This window comes from Ovis aries, chromosome 2, assembly GCF_016772045.2.
Source record: "Ovis aries strain OAR_USU_Benz2616 breed Rambouillet chromosome 2, ARS-UI_Ramb_v3.0, whole genome shotgun sequence".
NCBI lineage: Eukaryota > Metazoa > Chordata > Mammalia > Artiodactyla > Bovidae > Ovis > Ovis aries.
Genome location: NC_056055.1, coordinates 119,234,226 through 119,255,853, shown reverse-complemented (window position 1 = coordinate 119,255,853; position 21,628 = coordinate 119,234,226). Strand labels below are relative to the sequence as shown.

General features: G+C 41.6%; 1 protein-coding gene and 1 non-coding gene across 3 annotated transcripts in view; one reads left to right on the top strand and one right to left on the bottom strand.

Annotated features, from left to right (window-relative positions):
* The window catches only part of PMS1 (PMS1 homolog 1, mismatch repair system component), a 474,998-nt gene that overhangs the window by 319,749 nt on the left and 133,621 nt on the right, over positions 1–21,628 (top strand). The window lies entirely within an intron of this gene.
* Positions 9,326–9,397, bottom strand: TRNAC-GCA (transfer RNA cysteine (anticodon GCA)). Its single transcript has one exon. It is a non-coding gene; the product is annotated as a tRNA-Cys (tRNA).

Here is a 21,628-nt window from a genome sequence, read left to right as displayed (position 1 = left end):
CCCAAACTCCATGTGCTTATGCAAAAGCTGACGCTGGCTCCATTGCGCCAGGAACCAGAGAGCTGACTTCTTATACAGTGAAGCTCTGTGTCTCGGCTCCTCCGGCACGATGTATATGGCACCCCGTCCTGACACTGCTTAGCCCAAAACAGTTCTTGTAAATGTAAGTGAATGGTAGACACATTTAAGCTTGTCTTCCATTTCCCTTCTTATACATACCTGCCTCCCCTTGGACAAAGATTGATATTGCCCATCTCAGGGGCTGCTGCCATTTCCAATAGTATTATTTTAAAGTCCTAGTCTAGCAGATCACTGGGTTTCTTTTTATTTGTTAATAAGGAAGGACTCAGTGGACATGAGTTTGAGTAAACCCCAGGAGTTGGGGATGGACAGGGAGATCTGGCGTGCTGCAGTCCAGGGGTTCGCAAAGAGTAGGACACGACTGAACTGAACTGAAGCGAGGAAAGCCTCCCACAGTGAATCGGGGTGGCCTGGTGATTATACAGCAAAAGTCTGCTCTCTGCGACAAGGTCACAGGAAGTATTCTGCCTCGTCTCCTGGGTTGCTTACTGTGGGAAAAGCCAGCTGCCATCCCTCAAGGAGGGCTGTAGAGAGGAAATGAAGTCCCCTGACAGCAGCCAGCACCAGCGTGCCAACCACGTTAGTGAACCATCTTGGAAGCAGTTCTTCCCAAGTGAGCTGAATCCACTCCCCTCACCAGGCTTCTGCAGGGCAGCCTTCTTTTCTCCACTCGTTTACGTCTCAAACCACCACCTTGGTTCTGTTGTCTAATTCTAACCTGTGTGAATAGAATTTCACTTGTATTGGGCTTATTGCCTGAAGCAGAAGAAACACAGAAGAAAGGCTGTGTTGTCGATTTTCATTTTTAAGACTATGTCGCTATTCGTGAAGTTCATGCTCTTCTGGATCCCATATCTACAGAAACCTCAAACCATAGGTAGAAAAGTTTATCAATAGTACAGATAGGCATGTGCTAAGGTGCTCAGTCACGTCAGACTCTTTGAGACCCCATGGACTGTAGCCCACCAGGCTCCTCTGTCCATGGAATTCTCCAGGCAAGGATCCTGGAGTGGGTAGCCATTTCTTTCTCCAGGGCGTCTTCCTGACCCAGGGATTGAACCTGCATCTCCTGCATCGCAGGCCAATTCTTTACCTTCTGGAGCCACCAGGGTAGCCACCGCAAACGTATATGAGGGCAAAAGATGAATGTTCACAGCTTTTAAAAAGCCATTAACTACTAACCTAAAGTGATAATAATACGTGTGGCAAGAATCAGAAAATAAATATCCTTGGACGCCTTATAGCATAGTTAGGGGGAAATAAAGAGTTTTGTTTAAGGCTATGTACCCTTGACCCTTGCAATGCAGGAGACCCAGGTTCAGTTCCTGGGTGGGAAAGATCCCGTGGAGAAGGAAATGGCAACCCACTCCATGGAGAATCCCGTGGACAGAGGAGCCTGGCGGGCCACAGTCCATGGGCTCACAAGAGTCGGGCGCAACTTAGCGACTAAGCCGCCACCACCACCCTTGGCCCCAGAATTGTGTAAACTATTGTCTGGAACACAAGGACATTTTGTTTTCATGTCTTCCTTTCTTCATCCATAATTTCACTCTATTTGAGGGTCATGTGACCTCTTCATTTTCATTCAGTCTTTTGGGGACAAGTTTCCCGTAGTCTTGGTGTTAAATTTGACTCCGTGCGTAATTGTTAAAATGTTATTTATAGATTCCAAACGCGGCTGTCGGTGTATTTTCACTTCGGGAATGCCCTGGCTTGGTAACCTGACCACAGAAACTTGAAGAAGAAGGTGGGACACAGCTGGAGGCAGTCGGAGAGGAAAGCAGTCTTCTCACGCACTCAACTCCAGGTTGGGCCAGGACGGCCTGCCCGCTTTCTGTCCTCCCGTCTTGTGACCAGGCACACAGTGCAGCTACTGAAGTGGCGGCTCCCTGAGTGAGGACAAGGGCCTTGCTTTCTCTAAGGTTCCACACTCCTGCCAAGAACTTCCGTCTTCCCCCAGCCGTGAAGAGGGCGAGCTCCTGCCCGTCTTTAGTTTGGCCTCAGTGGGTGTTATAGCTGCAAAGGAAGATGAATGGGCGTAAGCAGCTGGTAAACACGGATGCAGTCACCTACAGGGGTTTTCTAGGACATCATTTTCAGAGACATATGTTTTTAAAGGTATTAACAAAGGGGATGCAACTGCTATTTGGGGTGTTTAATAATAGCCTTTTTTGTGCTAGAAGTTTTACATATTATTTTTAATCTTTTCCACAATCCTATGAGTTTGGTACTATTACTACCATTTTGTAGATAAGAAAATTGGGCTTCTAAAAGTTAAATCATTGGCTTAAACTCACAGAGCTGCAGAGTGCCGGAACCAAACTAGAGTCCTAGTTTCCACCCAGGACTATCTGACTATCCTATCTCCCACGCTTTCCAGGCTGCTTAAGTTTTGTCTCAAAGCAGGCCCAGGGAGGGGAATTACAAGTTTGCGGTGTTTGTTCTTATGCTTCTGGCGGTATGTGCAGGATTACTTCATTTTTTACTTTGAACTATGTTTTCCAGCAATCAAAGGATTGATTACAGGATGTTTTCCTGCCAGCAAAGTCTATTGAGCTGAATCACAAACATTGCCTTGCCTTCTGTCACTACTCATAATTTATTCATGGATCACTGGTTCCTTATTAGCAGTGTATCTGTTGTGTATTTTGAATGATCCTTTCAAGGCTTTTTGGAGAGTGTTAGAGCAGAGGTGAGGGGAGGCATTTTAAAGATAGCTTTAAGCAGGGAACAAATGATTACTTTATCTGAATGAGTTGTTCATGTTCTACTGATCCAAGAAAAATAGTATTCAGAAAAAGGGAGGGATAATTTAAAAGAGTAAATGACCAGAATAATAATCCATGAACAGCACTAAATATAAGTCCTACAAATCACAGAAACTGGAAAGAATTTTTGGTTATATCAAAAACAAATATGATGGAGACCAGGGGTTCGGAGGAGCAGGACACATGTACACACATCAGTCCAGTTCAGTTGCTCAGTCATGTCCAGCTCTTTGCGACCCCATGGACTGCAGCACGCCAGACCTTTCTGTCCGTCACCAGCTCCCGGAGCCTGCTCAGACTTGTGTCCATCGAACTGGTGATGCCATCCAACCATCTCATCCTCTGTCATCCCCTTCTCCCCTACCTCCTGGATATATACACATTGTCTTAAAGTACAGTTGATTTGCAATATTGCGTGAGTTTCAGCTGTACAGCAAAGTGATTCAGTTATGTATTTTTTCTTTTTTTTGGTTGTTTTCCATTATAGGTTATTATAAAATATTGAATGCAGTTCCTTGTGCCATACAGTAAATCTTTATTTTATATATAGTAGTGTGTATCTATTGATCCCATATTCCTAATTTATCCCCCACTCCTTTCCCCTTTGATAACCATAAGTTTGTTTTCTATGTCTGTGAGACGGTTTCTCTTTTGTGAATAAATTAATTTGCATTATTCTTCAGATTCCACATATAAGTGATGTAATGTTTGTCTTTGTCTGACTGACTTACTTCAGTATGATAATCTCTAGGTTCATCCATGTCGCTGCAAATGCCAGTAATGCATTCATTTTATGGCTGAATAATATTCCATTGTACAGATGAAACCACTTTTTTATGCATCTATCTGTTGATGCATGGGTTGTTTCCATGCCCTGGCTTTTGTAAACAGTGTTGCTATGGACATTGGGGTGAGTGTATCTTTTCAATTTAGAGTTTTCATCTTTTCTGGACATATGCCCAAGAGTGGGATTGCTGGATCATATGGCAAGCCTATTTTTAGTTTTTTGAGGAACTTCTATAGCGCTTTCCATAGTCGCTGCTTAATTTACATTCCCACCACAGTATAGGAGAGTTCCCTTTTCTCTGTACCTTCCCTAGTGTTTATTACTGGTCATTCTGACTGGTGTGAGGTAATTCCTCACTGTAGTGTTGATTCGCATTTCTCTAATAATTAGCAATGTAAAGCATATTTTTGTGTGCCTGTTGGCCTTCTGACATATACATTCTCTTATATTCACGGAGAAGGAAATGGCAACCCACTCCAGGATTCTTGCCTGGAGAATCCCACGGACGGAGGAGCCTGGCAGGCTACAGTCCATGGGGTCACAAAGAGTCAGACATGACTGACTAACAGACGCAAACACACACATATCATATTCAAGGTATTTATTACAGTAATTTGATTTTGTGTCTGGGGGAGCTGGTGATGCAGTCTCTGAAAGGCTATTATATTCACATCTAAACTGGAGTTTGAAGTCCGCAGCAGGCAGATGGGAAAGAAAGATGGATATAATGTAGGAGGAAGCAAGAACCAGCCAGAACCCAGCTTGAGATGGAGCTGACAAGACGCACCTATCAGTTCTTATTGCAGCTGCTCATGGTGGGGTGGGTTATCCTGCAGTAGGAAACTAATACAAAGCCAGGGCTTTCTTCAGGGAGCTAAACACCCACACCTGGCGCAGGCTTTGGAGAAGAAGGAAGCTCGAGGGGAAAGTGAGGCGGTTTCAGCAGCATCGAGTGACCCCACGGCTGAGCTGCTCTTTCCTTTCCGCCCTTCACATCACCCGCAAGAACCTCTCTTGGGGGCACTGCCCCGGCGGCCAGCGGTTAAGACTCCAGCTTCCACTGCGGGGGACAGGGTTTCTACCCCTGGTGGGGAACTACGGTTCCATGTGCTGCCCCATGCCCACCCCCCTCCACAAAAAAAATCTCTCTTGGGGCCCACCCCAACCTACAGGAAAGGAAAACCAAGAACTCTAGCCAGGTTACCACATTACAAAACCACCACACTAAACAAAAACAATATTATGGGTATAGCACTGGAAAAGAGGACAAAATACTAGTGGCCAAAATAAAACAAACTCTTCCTGGGGCTAATTAAGGTGCCATTTTCGGTGGGGGTCTTGCTGTCTCCCCGCATGGTGCCAGGTCTGAAGCTCAGGTCGTAACCCCACTTCAGGGAGCCTGCCGCCTGCCTCCGTGCTCCGTTGGGGAGCAGCGTCCTGGGCTTCTCTCTCTGCTGTTAACTCAGCTCCGTGTTGGGTTTGTGCTTCTGCTTGGGCACTGCTTGAGTCCTTGCTCCTGGGTAATTCCCTCTTTAAACTTCCAGCTCTCAAAACTCTGTCTGTGCCCTTCATATTAGTTTGCTACTGCAGTTGTAACACATTACGGCACTAATTTTTCCTAGAGTTCAGAAGTCTGACGTGGGTCTCACTGGGCTAAAATGAGGGTGTTGGCAGAGCTTTGTGCCCTCTGGGGGCTTTAGGGGAGAATGCTCTTCTTTTCCTTTTCCTTCTTAAATTAGCCTACATTCCTTGGTCCATGGCCCGCTTTCATCTCCAAAGCCACTGCTGGTCAGTCAGGTCTTTGGTGCTGCATAAGCCTGACACTGACTCATTTGCCTCCCTCTTCCATAGTCAGAGACCCTTGTGTTACATTTAAGTCTCCTTAATTTAATGTCAGATGTTTAGTATCTTCATCTGCACGCTTACTTCCCCCTTGCCGGCTAGCCTACCACATTCAGGGGTTCCAGAGATTAGGACATGGACGTCTCTAGGGGAGCCGTTGTTCTGGATATCATACCTTTCCATTCTGGTCATAGGCTGGCCTATTGGTACACTCGAACTTAAGAGCACGTTTCAGAGCCTTTGCTTTCCACCTTGCCACAACTCTTACCTTGAGGCAAGGAGCACAACCAGCTCTTTATAGGGGCAAACACAATAGGGAGAAAGAAATCCAAGGGAAAACATCCATTTATATTCAGAAATAATTTCCTACCACACAACAACATTCTGTGTTTCTGAAGATCAGCTGGATGGCGGTTCTAATCTCTCTACAAGACTTTATTGAGCAATAGTCCAGATACCCAGGCAGTCTAGTAGAATGGCTGGATTCCTGTTGCCCAGGTGATAAACGTCTTTATCGTTTTTCTCTTGGGCACTTTCTTCTCCACCCAGGAGAAAATTCCACTCTTCTTCAAGACTCACCATCCAGCTCTCTTCTCATTGCTGTCGTTTACCAACTTGCATCTGCTCGCCCTTTCACTGAAGGCCATAGCACCTCATTCAGTTTTCCTTTCTACCACACCCCAGCAGCTCATCAAAGATGACATTCTGTAATCACTTTATTTTTAATCATCTACTTCATTCATCTCAGCTGCTGTGGAGAGACATTTATTCCTCACTAAATATCCATGTGCTCTTTTAAATTCCTACCCCGCTGCAGATGGGGCCATGTGACTACTTCTGGACAAAGGACTGTGAGCCGAAATGACATGTTTTGCTTCCAGAACGAAGCATCTAAGAACTCAGTACAGTCTTTTCATCCCCTGCCATAGAAACCTGAAGGCTATGTGTTGAAATGGCAGCATGCCAAAATTAAATGGCTTGAGTGATAAGTAAAGCTTTGTTTTATTTGAGATTTTATCTGAGATTGGAATCAATCTTTTAATGCAGAATAGCTTATATTTTCCTGACTAGTACAGCTACCATTCCCAGATTCAAACTCTAGAACTCATCACTGGAAAGTTCCACCTTTGAAACCACTTCTAGAAACTTCACGTTCTTAGTTTATAGACACTGAGCTTTTTGGCTTGCTCACTTGGATCTACTGCTACTTCACTTAACAACTTTCAGTTCACTGACCATTCATCTTGGTCTGTTAGGGTTACAGTAACCAAATACCACCGACTAGGTAGCCTATAAACAAAAATTTATTTCCTACAGTTCTACAGAATAAAAGTCTGAGATTTAGGTGCCAGCATAGTTGGGGGAGAGCATTTTCCTGGGTTCACAGCCTGCACCTCCTCTCTATGTACTCACAAGGTAGAAAAAAGGGAGCTAGGGAACTCTCTAGAGTTTCTTGTATTATACGAGGGCACTAATTCTACCCATGAGGATCCCATCCTTATGACTTAACACACCCCTCATCCCCCAAACCCTACTTCCTAATACCATCATCTTTGGAGGTTAGAATTTCAACATGTGAACTTTGACAGGATACAAACGTTCAGACCCTAGCACCATTCTACTATCTTTATCTCATCATCTCCTTCCTGTATTTAGTTTCCTCCCTTATCCAGTGTATATTGTACAAGCTATCATTTTCGCCAGTTTCCTGTCAGTATTCTTATTTACCTTGCCTCATTGTCTTTCTGTAGCACCTGTCAAAGCCCCAAGCTGACAAAGCCCATGCTGGATGAATCCAGCTACCCATCTTCTCTATACTTGTACCCAGGCTGAAGAGCACTAATAGAAATACATCATATAAAAAAGCAAATTTCTGAGCTGTCAGCATTCCCTGGAAATCCCAGTGTGTTTTTACAGCCAGGTCAGTCTTAAACTTGCTCAAGCCTCTGTCCTTCTGCCTACGCTATTACATGGAACAGGGGAACTCACCATCAGCTTTACACAGAAAGTAACACATTGTCAGAGAACTACCACGGCTTTTCAAAAATCAACTCTACAAAGCTGTCTGCATCTGTCTCCATTCTGCCTTCCTTCCCTCCTGTTTCAGCATTGTGTTCCCGTCAAAGAACAGCGCTTCTACCTCTGCCCTTAATCCCTGTCCTCTTCCAGATTCTCAGGAACTTTACGTTGGCAGTTGTCTTTCCTCTGTATAGTGACTTTAGCCGTCTCCTTGATGCGCTTCCTGCCATCAAATATCCTCAATCCATTCCATCTTAAGGAGAAAAAAGTCACCCTTGATATAACATTCCCTTCCAACTGTTCTTTTCTTGGCTTTTCTTTACCTCTACCTAAACATTCAGTCCAGTTCAGTTCAGTTCAGTTGCTCAGTCGTATCCGACTCTTTGCAACCCCATGAATTGCAGCACGCCAGGCCTCCCTGTCCATCACCATCTCCCAGAGTTCACTCAGACCCACATCCATTGAGTCCGTGATGCCATCCAGCCATCTCATCCTGGGTCGTCCCCTTCTCCTCCTGCCCCCAATCCCTCCCAGCATCAGAGTCTTTTCCAATGAGTCAGCTCTTCACGTGAGGTGGCCAAGTACTGGAGTTTCAGCTTCAGCATCATTCCTTCCAAAGAAATCCCAGGGTTGATCTCCTTCAGAATGGACTGGTTGGGTGATGGAATTCCTCAAAGTGAATAACAAACCCTCTTCTCTTCCCAGTCTATTCTCTTTCTTTTAAACTAGCTTATTTGTTTATTTCTTTTATTGAAGTATATTTGACTTATTAGTTTCAAGTATACAACATAGTGATTCACTATAATTTATAAATTATATGCCATTAAAAGTTATTACAAGATAATGGCTATAATTCCCTGTGCTATACAATGTATCCTGTGGCTTGTGTATTTTTTACACAGTGGTTTGTATCTCTTAATTCCACACCCTTAAATTAATATACCTCTCTTCTGTTACCTCTCCTCTCTGGTAAGACTAGTTTTCTGTATCTATGAGTCTTTCTGTTTTGCTGTACATTCAATTGTGTTTTTTGATTCCACTTATAAGTGATAACATGCAGTATTTGTCTTTGATTTATTTAACTAAGAATATTGTTTTCTAGGTCCTTCAATGTTACTGCATTTCAATGTTACAGAATTTCATTCTTTTCCATGGGTGAGTAACATTTCATTTTGTATACACCCACACGCATACACACACACACACACACACACACATATACATCTTTTAATATTCATTTGTCTGTTGATGCACATTTAGGTTGCTCCCATATCTTATCTACAGTAAATAGAGCTGCTATGAAAATTGGGGTGTGTGTATCTTTTGAATTAGTGTGTTCTTTGTTTTAGATATATATCAAGGAGTGAAATTGCTGGATCTTATGGTAGTTCTTGACATTTGGCCTTGGAGTACAAAATGAAGCAGGGCAAAGACTAGTAGAGTTTTGCCAGGAGAACACACTGGTCATAGCAAATACCCTCTTCCAACAACACAAGAGAAGACTCCACACATGGACGTCATCAGATGGTCAATACCGGAATCGGGTTGATTATATTCTTTGCAGCCAAAGATGGAGAAGCTCTATACAGTCAGCAAAAACAAGACCAGGAGCTGAGTGTGGCTCAGATCATGAACTCCTTATCGCCAAATTTAGACTTAAATTGAAGAAAGTAGGGAAAACCACTAGACCATTCAGTGAAAGTGAAGTCACTCAGTCGTGTCTGACTCTTTGCGACCCCATGGACTGTAGCCTATCAGGCTCCTCCATCCGTGGGGTTTTCCAGGCAAGAGTGATGGAGTGGATTGCCATTTCCTTCTCCAAGGGATCTTCCCGACCCAGGAATCGAACCTGGGTCTCCTGCATTGCAGGCAGACGCTTTACCGTCTGAGCCACCAGGGAAGCCCATTCAGGTATGACCTAAATCAAATCCCTTACAATTATACAGTAGAAGTAAGATACAGATTCAAGGGATTAGATCTAATAGACAGAGTGCCTGAAGAACTATGGATGGAGGTTCGTGACACTGTACAGGAGACAGGGATCAAGACCATCCCCAAGAAAAAGAAATGCAACAAGGCAAAATGGCTGTCTGAGGAGGTCTTACAAATAGCTGAGAAAATAAGAGAAGCGAAAAGCAAAGGAGAAAAGGAAAGATATAAGCATCTGAATGCAAAGTTCCAAAGAATAGCAAGGAGAGAAAAGAAAGCCTTGCTCAGTGATCAATGCAAAGAAACAGAGGCAAACAATAGAATGGGAAAGAACAAAGATTTTTTCCAAGAAAATTAGAGATACCAAAGGAACATTTCATGCAAAAATGTGCACAATAATGGACAAAAACAGTATGGAACTAACAGAAGCAGAAGACATTAAGAAGAGGTGGCAAGTATACACAGGAGAACTATATAAAAAAGATCTTAATGACCCAGATAATCATGATGATGTGATCACTCACCTAGAGCCAGACATCCTGGAATGGAAAGTCAAGTAGGCCTTAAGAAGAATCACTACGAACAAAGCTAGTGGAGGTGATGATATTCCAGTTGAGCTATTTCATATCCTAAAAGGTGATGCTGTAAAAGTGCTACACTCAATATGCCAGCAAATTTGGAAAACTCAGCAGTGGCCACAGGACTGGAATAGGTCAGTTTTCATTCCAGCCCCAAAGAAAGGCAATGCCAAAATATGGTCAAACTACCACACAATTGCGTTCGTCTCACATGCTAGTAAAGTCATGCTCAAAATTCTCCAAGCAGTATGTGAACTGTGAAATTCTAGATGTTCAAACTGGATTTAGAAAAGGCAGAGGAACCACAGATCAAATTGCCAACATCCACTGGATCATCAAAAAAGCAAGAGAGTTCCAGAGAAACATCTATTTCTGCTTTATTGACTATGCCAAAGCCTTTGACTGTGTGGATCACAATCAACTGTGGAAAAGTCTGAAAGAGATGGGAATACCAGACTACCTGACCTGCCTCCTGAGAAATCTGTATACAAGTCAAGAAACAACAGTTAGAACCGGACATGGAAGAATAGACAGGTTCCAAATAGGAAAAGGAGTACGTCAAGGCTGTATATTGTCACCCTGCTTATTTAATTTCTATGCAGAGTACATCATGAGAAACGCTGGGCTGGAAGAAACACAAGCTGGAATCAAGACTGCCAAGAGAAATATCAATAACCTCAGATATACAGATGACACCACCCTTATGGCAGAAAATGAAGAGGAACTGAAGAGCCCCTTGATGAAAGTCAAAGAGAATGAAAAGTTGGCTTAAAACTCAACATTCAGAAAACGAAGATCATGGCATCTAGTCCCATCACTTCATGACAATAGATGGGGAAACAGTGGAAACAGTGACAGACTATTTTCTTGGGCTCCAAAATCACTGCAGATGGTGATTGCAGCCATGAAATTAAAAGATGCTTGCTCCTTGAAAGAAAAGTTATGACCAAACTAGATAGCATATTAAAAAACAGAGACATTATTTTGCCAACAAAGGTCCATCTAGTCAAGGCTATGGTTTTTCCAGTAGTCATGAATGGACGTGAGAGTTGGACTATAAAGAAAGCTGAGTGCTGAAGAGTTGATGCTTTTGAACTGTGGTGTTGGAGAAGACTCTTGAGAGTCCCTTGGACTTCAAGGAGATCCAACCAGTCCATCCTAAAGGAAATCAGTCCTGAATATTCATTTGAAGGACTGATGCTGAAGCTGAAACTCCAATACTTTGACCGCCTGATGTGAAAAACTGACTCATTGGAAAAGACCCTGATGCTGGGAAAGATTGAAGGTTGGAGGAGAAGGAGATGACAGAGGATGAGATGGTTGGATGGCATCACCGACTCAATGGACATGAGTTTGATTAAACTCCGGGAGCTGAGGATGGACAGGGAGGCCTGGCATGCTGCAGTTCATGGGGTTGCAAAGAGTCGGACACGACTGAGCGACTGAACTGAGCTGATCGTAGTTCTGTTTTTGGTGTTTTTAGTTCCCCATTCTGTTTTCCATAGTGGCTGTACCAATTTGCATTCCTACCAACAGTATACAAAGGTTTCCTTTTCTCCGACTTCCTTGGCAGTCCAGTGGTTAAGACTCTGTAACTACATTGCAGGGGGCACGAGTTTGACCTATGGTCAGTGAAAATCCCACATGTTGTATAGTGAGGTTAAAAAAAAATGTTCCCTTTTGTCTACATGTTTGCGAACATTTGTTATTTGGACACCTTTTGACTATAACCATTCTGATAGGTGTGAAGTGATATCTCATTTGATTTTGATTTGCATTTCTTTAATTATTAGTGATGTTGAGCTTCTTTCTATGTGCCTGTTGGCCATCTGTAAGTCATCCTTGGAAAAATGTTTTTTCAGGTTTTTTGCCCATTTTTTGATTGGTTGTTTGGATTTTTTGATACTGAGTTATAGGAACTGTTATATCATTATGATACTAGCCCTTTGTTGGTTATATCATGAACAAATATTTTCCTCCATTTCATAACATGTCTTTTCCTTTTGTCAGTGGTTTCCTTTGTTGTGAAAAAGCTTTTAAGTTTAATTAGGTCCCATTTGTTTACTTTTGCTTTTATTTCTTTTGCCTTGGGAGAGCAATCCAAAAAATATTGCTGTGATTTACCTCAATGAATGCTCTGCCTGCATTCTCTGCTAGGAGTTTTATGGTCTTACATTTAGATCATTAATTCACTTTGAGTTTATTTTTTTAATAAAATATGAAAAGGTGAGGAAATGTTCTAATCTCATCATTTTACATGGAGCTGTCCAATTTTCCTAGTGCCACTTAACTGAAGAAACTGCCTTTTCTCCACTGTATATTCTTGCCTCCTTGTCATAGATTAACTGACTATAGGGGCATGGCTTTATTTCTGGGCTTTCTCTCCTGTTCTGTTGACCTAAATGTCTGTTTTGTGCCAGTACCAAACTATTTTGATGACAGTAGCTCTGTAGCTTTTTCTGAAGTCTATAAGGATGACACTGCCAGTTTTGTTCTTTTTTCTCAAAATTGCTTGGGGAATTCAGAGTCTTCTGTGGTTCCATATGAATTTTAGGATTACTCTACCCTCTCTCTTTAGGAAACCTCATCTACTCCACAAAATTCCATTTTCTTTTCATCTCTAGCTCAGACTTACATTCTGAGTCTCTAGTCCAAATAGCCTACTGCTTACTTGATATTACCCTGATATCATCATGATATCACGTGATATCTGGCTCCTTAAATTCAACATGCCCCAAACTGAACCTGAGATAGTTTCCACTGAGTTTGTTCCTTATCCTTGTACTCTCTCTGTGTCATTAAATGCCATTAACAACCACTCAGATACTCAAACCAAGCACCTAGGATTGGCATTTGACTCATCTCTCTTTCCCAATTAAGTCCATAAGCAAGTATTACTAAATTAGTTACCTGAATACCTCTTAAGTACCTTCCCTTTTACCTTCCCTTTTATCTGTCCGCATTCTCCAGTTCAAGCTGTCATCACCTTACTGGATGACTGAACACTTCTCCCACATCTATTCTGTTTGGGCTCTAACCCATTTTCTACTAATTTTAAAAATGCAAACTTGTTTTAAAATCTTTCAATAGCTGCTCTTTTGCTCTCAAGAAAAATCCAGACTGTTAACATGTTCTGCACAACGCTATCTCATTCTTGATATAATGCCCCTCTTCCCGTACTTTCTACCTTTGAGTGCTATAATCCTTAGAACATCATAGGTGCTCCATGAATATGTTTTGGATGAATGAATACTTTTTTAAAACAGTTTATAAAATGTACCATATTATAACATAAGCTGATACAAAATAATTATTTTCTGCTCTAAACACAGAATAAAATATGGCTAAATCTTTAAGTATGCGGCTCACTTGAAACCAGGAGAGCCCCTCCATATGTCAGAATTAAACAGGGTGCTAAGCAAATCAGAGTGCTAAGCAGACTCCACTCCAGTACTTCTGCCTGGAAAATCTCATGGACGGAGGAGCCTGGTGCGCTGCAGTCCATGGGGTCACTAAGAGTTGAACACAACTGAGCGACTTCAGTTTCACTTTTCACTTTCATGTACTGGAGAAGGAAATGGCAACCCACTCCAGCGTTCTTTCCTGGAGAATCCCAGGGACTGCGGAGCCTGGTGCGCTGCATAGTCCAGTCTACGGGGTCGCACAGAGTCGGACACGACTGAAGCGGCTTAGCAGCAGCAGCAGCAGCAAGCAGACTCTTATGCCCAAACAGCTCACAGAATTGTTGGAACCAGATATAGACCTTAGATGCTGAAACTGGTTCCAACAACTGACTGCCCTGGAAGGAGAGCGCAAGCTCCAGGCCCTCGGAGGAAAGCTGGAACTGAGCCATTTCAATGCATCTGGGAGTCACAAAGGATTGTGGAGACTTTGAAATGAAACTTAGGAAACTCTTCCCAACAGCTCATATAAACAACAAGAAGGTTTATAATATCCCAGGATCACAAATGAGAAAACCTCACCTACAAGAAATCAAAACCCCAGATCTGTGCCGCATGCAGACGGAGAGTCTAAAATCACATTCCTTGTGTGAAGGGACCTGAAGCTGGGAAATCAACCTGAACAGAAACCTGGTTGTTTTGCTCAAGTTGAGAAGAGCAGTACCCTGTAGACTATTTCCCCAGAGGGAACTCTCTTCTAGTGACAAGCACAAATGATAAATCATACCTTAAAACAAACCACTATCTGCGAGAGTCAGCAGATGAAAGAAAGAGGAGCCAAAGCTTGAAAGAGAAGAATAACCAGAATAAAATGTTTACAATTTATGTTTTAAATGTTCAAAGCCATGAATGAAGGAGTATAAAACATAAGGGAAAAAACAACAAGAAAAAATGATAAGGATCTTTATAAAGTCAATGGAATTTAAAATCAAATATAATGTTCTTTTCCACCTGAAGACCTTTAGGAAATATTCTTCCCTCTGCCTGTGCGCTCATGCCTCACCTCTCTGCCTTCAAACTCCTACTCATCTTTGCAGTCTCAGCAAAGGGGATCCTTTGCTGACCTGTGAGAAGATGTTGGTTTCCTCTGTAATAAATTCTCATGGCTCCTTCGTTTCCCTTTTTAGCAACATTCATCACTGTAATAATGTCTTGTTCAATGTTTGTCATTCCTAGATGACTATAAACTCCATGATGACAGGTGCGATTTCTGCCTCGTTTACTACCTTATCCGTAGTAACTAGCACAGTGTCTATCTAATATGTGGACTATTGATTGGGTAATGGTATCCTAGGGACATTCCAATTTACATCTGATGCCTGGAGTAATGATTAACAATTTCTTTCACTTCCTCTCACTGTTTGAGCAATAAAACTTGTATGAATACCCTGATTGTGGGCTGATTGGTTTATTGAACCAAAATGCCTAATTCGCTGTCTCCCTCTTTCCTGGCCCTTAAAATCTCATTGAGACCTCTGGTTTCTTTGATCCTCCTCCTTTTCTATTTATCTGTAAACTCACCTAACCTCTTTTAGCTTACTCTCTTGTCTAGCTACTTTAGTCTGAGCCCTTTCATGAAAAGTATCAATACCCCATATCTCTTGATCCTTTTTTTTTCCCCTATCCAACAACCCTTACAAATCTCTAGGTCTACCATAGATCCACTTGGTTTCTTTGCCTTTTTTTTTTTTTTGACAAGCTCTGATATATTTTGTGATTTTGCTGTAGCAGCAGAGTGAGTTGATTCCACTGCATATTCACTGTCTTCGTTCTTAGTGGACCCTCAAGGCTTCCTAGCAACATTTCCATGCTACTCCTGTCTCTAAAATCCCAGCATACTGCAGGCGTACCTCTGCCCTAGCATTGTCACACTGTACTGGGGTTATGTGATTGTGAATCTAGTTATCCTGCCGAATAGAATTCCTTGGCAGTGGGGCCCTCTAGCATCTAGCAGATTTCCTGGCACAGAGAAAGTGCCAGAAATACATACTTGAACAATGAATGAATAAGGATGAGAATGAAATGACAAAGAACTAATACAAGAAGCATAAGTGGGACAATGAAGCTTAGTCTCAGTATTCACGTGGTATGACAAGAATAGCACCTAATTTATGAACTTTTTAAACCATGGCAAAAGAGACAAGGGTATATTATGTTTCTTCATTTGCCCCAACATGAACGGACCTAGAGGTTCTCAAACTAAGTGAAGTAAGTCAGACAGAGAAAGACAAATATCATATGATATTGCTTACATGTGGAATCTAAAAAAAAAAAAAAATTATACAAATGAACTTGTTTATAAAACAGACATAGAGAACAAACTTATGGTTACCAAAGGGGAAAAGGGTGGATAATCAGGAGTTTGGGATTAAAATATACACATGACTACATAAAAAATAAACAACAATAAGTACCTCCTCTCTCCGCCTCCTGAGAAATCTGCAGGTCAAAAAGCAACAGTTAGAACCGGACATGGAACAACAGACTGATTCTAAATTGGAAAAGGAGTACATCAAGGCTGTATATTGTCACCCTGCTTATTTAACTTATATGCAGAGTACATCATGAGAAACGCTGGGCTGGATGAAGCACAAGCTGGAATCAAGATTGCTGGGAGAAAGATCAATGACCTCAGATATGCAGATGACACCACCCTTATGGCAGAAAGTGAAGAGAAACTTAAGAGCCTCCTGATGAAAGTCAAAGATGAGAATGAAAAAGCTGGACTCTGTGGGAGAGGGAGAGGGTAGGATGATTTGGGAGAATGGCATTGAAACATGTATAATATCATATAAGAAACAAATCGCCAGTCCAAATTTGATGCAGGATACAGGATGCTTGGGGCTGGTACACTGGGATGACCCAGAGGGATGGTACAGGGAGGGAGGTGGGAGTGGGGGGTTCAAGATTGGGAACACATGTACTCCCGTGGCAGATTCATGCTGATGTATGGCAAAACCAATACAATATTGTAAAGTAATTAGCCTCCAATTAAAATAAATAAATTTAAATTAAAAATATAAAACTCAACATTCAAAAAACTAAGATCATGGTATTCAGTCCCATCACTTCATGGCAGATAGATGGGGAAACAGTGGAAACAGTGACGGACTATTTTCTTGGACTCCAAAATCACTGCAGATGGTGACTGAAGCCATGAAATTAAAAGACACTTTCTCCTTGGAAGGAGAGCTATGACCAACCTAGACAGCATACTAAAAAGCAGAGATATTACTTTGCCAACAAAGGTTTGTATAGTCAAATCTATGGTTTTTCCAGTAGTCTTGTATGGATGTGAGAGTTGGACCATAAAGAAAGCTGAGCACTGAAGAATTGATGCTTTTGGACTGTGGTGTTGGAGAAGACTCTTGAGAGTCCCTTGGACTGCAAGGAGATCCAACCAGTCCATCCTAAAGGAAATCAGTCTTAAATATCCATTGGAAGGAATGATGCTGAAGCTGAATCTCCAATACTTTGACCACCTGATGCGAAGATCTGACTCATTGAAAAAGACCCTGATGCTGAGAAAGATTGAGGGCAGGTAGAAAAGGGGACGACAGAGGATGAGATGGTTGGATGGCATCACTGGCTCAATGGACATGAGTTTGAGCAGGCTCTGGGAATTGGCAATGGACAGGAAAGCCTGGTGTGCTACAGTCCACGGGGTCACAAAGAGTCGGACACGACTGAACAACTGAACTGAATGGAACTGAACCTGTTGTATGGGCTTCCCAGGGGGCTCAGTGGTAAAGAATCCACCTTCCTTGAGTTGGGGAGATCCCAGGAAGAGGAAACGGCAACTCACTCCAGTGTTCTTGCTGGGACAATCCCATGGACAAAGGATCCTGGTGAGCTACAATCCATGGGGTCGCAAAAAGTCAGGTATGACTGAGCATGCACCCACCTACTGAAGCACTAGGAACTATATTCAAAATCGTATAATAGCCTATAATGGAAAAAATCTAGAAAAGATTATATCTACACATAAATGTATGTGAATATATATATATACATATATGAATCACTTTGCTGTACACTTCAAACTAATACAGCATAAAAATTTAAGTGTATTTTTCTTATTTATAAGTTATTTAATATGAGGTAGCATAATAATTAAAGCTGTAGATACATCATACTAGGATTTAATTGTATTTTTATGCTTACATCTAACTAACCTTATATTTCTCTGTGTTATCTGTTCTGAGGCGCCAATAACACTGAGATCAAGGATATCTGAAAATTCTGTCACTGGAGGTTGCCAGTACACTCTCAGTCTTATAAAATGTTTTCAGTTTTGCGGAGTTGCTATAGTTCCTGCCCTAGGAAAAGCTCCTTCCTACATTTCCAACCATCTGTGCCATCATCTGGAAGTTCTCATCCTAGTCCTTATTCTGGTTGTCCAATATCTGCTCATCCTGTTCTATCTCTGCTGACGTCTCTGTTCCTAATTGCTGTCTAGCTCTTGAACATTGGAAATTTTACATTTTTCTAGCCTTTCTCCTTATCACCTATTTTCTATATTCATGGATGATTCTGAATTTGACAGTCACAAGGCCTTTATCCCTTGGATACAGATTAATTCTTATCAGAGCAAATCCTAATCATAGTCCAAATAAAGCATCTTAAAGCAATCAGCCTCATCCTAAATGTCCAAGAAATGAGACCAATTCAAAAAAGGTTTTTAAATGACTGTATTCTTTGTCTCTGTCTCAAAAAGAGGTGCTAATTGTTCATTAAAACATATTCTATCATTAGGATTTAGGTTAAACAATTGTGTAGCAACTCAACGGGTATGTTTTTTGTTGTGGTAATGTTAAGTGGTGACCATCACTGAGGAACAGCTTAAATTCACCCAACTGAGGAGATTCTATTCCTAGACCCTACTATTCTGCCAGCAAGAAACATAAGCTGGAGAGAGAAGAGGTGAAATTAGAGACTGCTAAGTAATCTTTGGCAACTGTGTGGGCCACATCTAGGTGTACTGAAGAGAAGGGCCGTATTTTTGTGGAAAATAGTACCTTTTACTCAAATATCTGGGCTGTCACATGTTTATTAATCAGTACCTAAAACATGAGGGACAGGGTGATATAGTAGGGAGAGCATTCAAACTGACCTGGATTCTAGTTGATTCTGCCTTTCCTTATGACAAGTCACCAAATTTCTCTGAGACCTTGCCTTCATCTGTAAAATGGGAAGAATAATAGTTACTTCACTGGGTCGTTAATACAGTAAATTTTTAAAAAGATATTTTAAAGTATCTGAACATCTGACATGAAAGAGGCAATTATTTAAAACAAGTTTTCGTTAAAATTTCATTTTGTCTTGTTATTCACCTACATGATCTTGGTCTCGGGACTTCAAGTTGGAGAAGGAAATGAAGTGGGTTTTTATTTCAGTTTGAGAAATATGGAACTGGGCTGGTTTGCCAGTGGGAGTAGGCTATTTAGATGAGTCTATTTGATTTCAGGATGTTGTCCAGCCTCATCCTTCACCAGCCTGAGTACTGCTTGTTCCAGAAGTGCATTGCTGAAAGAGTGGAGTCATACAAAGTCAGGCATGGGTGTCTCAGGAAAGCAATGCCAGGACACAGTTTTGGAAACATGGTCTGATAGTCATCCAATAACACTTATCAGTATTCTGTGCATAGAAACAGCTAGACCAGGTGAGGTGATGCAACAGAACATATCAAATTGAATTTTACAGCATAAAAAATTTTTTCTGGAGTTGACCTTAATTACTATTAAATATTGCGAAAGATCAGAGTCTATTTCCTTCATTTTATGGATGAAGAAATGATAGGCTGGAGAAGTAACTTGGCCACTTTACTGATAATCCAGTATATTTGCCACTAAACTCTTCTGGTGGTACAGTTTCAGCTTCATACAGAAATAAACAAGTTGTCCAAATTTTACATAGAGACAACTCAAAAAGATCTATTAACCAATGTAATCACTTCTGGTTACATAAAGAAAACTAAATCTGTTACAATTAAAAAAAAAAAAACCTTTCCTATAAAGTTTGGAAACTTTATAGGAAATTCCCTCTGATTTACCTAGGAATTATTCTTGGTGCTTATATGGCAACTTCTCCCTGTAGAATGTGGCCATCCCCTGAACAAATGCTGAAGTTATTGAAATGACTGGATTCGGGGGGCACAAATCGGGGAATATCTTAGGCAAGATGTTTCTCTGGGCAGTCTGAGTATCAAACCTATAAGACATGTGTAGGAAGAGTCTGTTGGGATCAGGAAGAAAATGGGAGTTTATGGTGTTTAGAGAGAATAGAAAGCACGTGATGAGCAAGTAATAAATGCTATGTTGCCCATCTGTGTTTATTTTTCTTGACTCCTTAGGATTCTTAGTAAAGTTTCACAAAGGCCTCATTTCAAGTTAGAGGAGAAAATATTTCCTTCTAAAAATGTTTAAACATAAATTTCAGACTCTCAAGCAAAAGTCAAAGAGGCCTAAAAGGTTGACTGGACTCTAGCTAAAATTTGCCTCACTTACTCAAATTCTTACTGGCAAAAGGCAAAGGCTAGCTAGCTCTCTCAACATTCCTATGTGGGGTTTCTGTTTTCTTTACTTTCTGATGACTTCTCAGGTGCTGGTTTATAATATTGTAGGAGATACGGAGGAATAATCTGTCTTAATAAGATATGTTTTTACAACAGCATTGAATTAACTGTGAAATTGTATTTCCTGCCTTTCAAATCTCATTGATTTATAGCCAGGGCTAAGGGGAAAAGGTATGCATATTGTGAGATATAAGAATAGCAGGGAGGCAGTGTTAGACTCAGAGGTCAGCAAACAAGAAGTGAAGGAGTTTGTGGTATCGAGGCCATGCAGCAGGTGTAAAGGCATGTCCAGGGGTGAACGCGTGTCCAGGTATCTTCAGCCAGTCGGTGTAACCTTCATTTGTCTTACCAACATGGTGTTGCCTACCTTTAGCCTCTACACCATTTTCTCAGGTTTTATCTGACAGTGTTCCCAAAACTGTCACACAGGCTCCTTAACAGGCCTGTATGCCACCTTCTGCTGGCACTGTCTCACAAGATCCCTCTGCTGGATGGACAACGCCTTTTCCAGGACTCCATCAACCCTCTGCTGGGATGTGAGCCCACAACATCCCATCTGCTGGTGAGGCACTTGTCTCCGCCTGGCCACTCTGTCCTAGGAGGAACAAACACCCCCTCTTCCTAAGGACCACGTAACCACCAGGCTAGAGAGGGGAAATAATCCCACAAACCTGAGAACTAGGATATCCTCCTAAATGCCTGTTACCTATCCCAGGGTTTGCTTCTTTTCTAGAGTTCTCAGAGTAGGACTGTTATTTTCTTTCTAAAGAAACTGTAACCTTAAGCTGCGGACTTACCCTCTAAGCCCAAGGACATTTGATTTAAAAAATGCAATTGCCTGGCTTAAGAAAGTTTGACTCCTTCAGCCTCCCTGGTGCTACCATGGACGCCACATACTGAGGGTATAGCTGACCTATGATGGCGGCTTTCAGACTTAAACAAGCGTCAGGATTACCTAAAGTTTCTCTTGAAAGAGATTACTGGACACAAACTCCAGAGTTTCCAATTCAGTTGGTCTGGTGTAGTGCCTGATAATTTGAATTTTCACAGGTTCTCATGTGATCCTGATGCTGTTGGCCCAGGAACCACAGTTTGCAAACCACTGACCTGGTGTATGGTGAGATCTAGACAAAATCACAACAAAATACAGTGGCCCAACATCAGAATAGCTAGACCACTCACTCGTACCTGCTGCTCCCATAAATATCACATAATGAGGGTATATTTTGCAAAAAAAAATGTGAAGCTATTTTTCAGTAAAATAAAAATACTTTAAACTGACAACACTCAGACAGAATATCACCCTGGAAGACAATAAATCACTAAGAAAGCTGCCAAGCATCACCATGGCATCATCATATTCAAATCCTCCCAGAGAATAAAGTGCATTGTTTTCCAGACTCATACAAAACAGTGGTCCTCACATCCTGCTGTGCACTATTTTCCCTTTGATATCAAGGGGAAATTTTGAGTATTTTTTTCTTTAGAGGTCATTTACTTCTTTTAAATCCTGAATTTAGCCCAGACTCTGCTTAGAGTAAGCTGAAATCAAAAGGACGATAAAGAAAGTTGACATTATAAGGTAGACA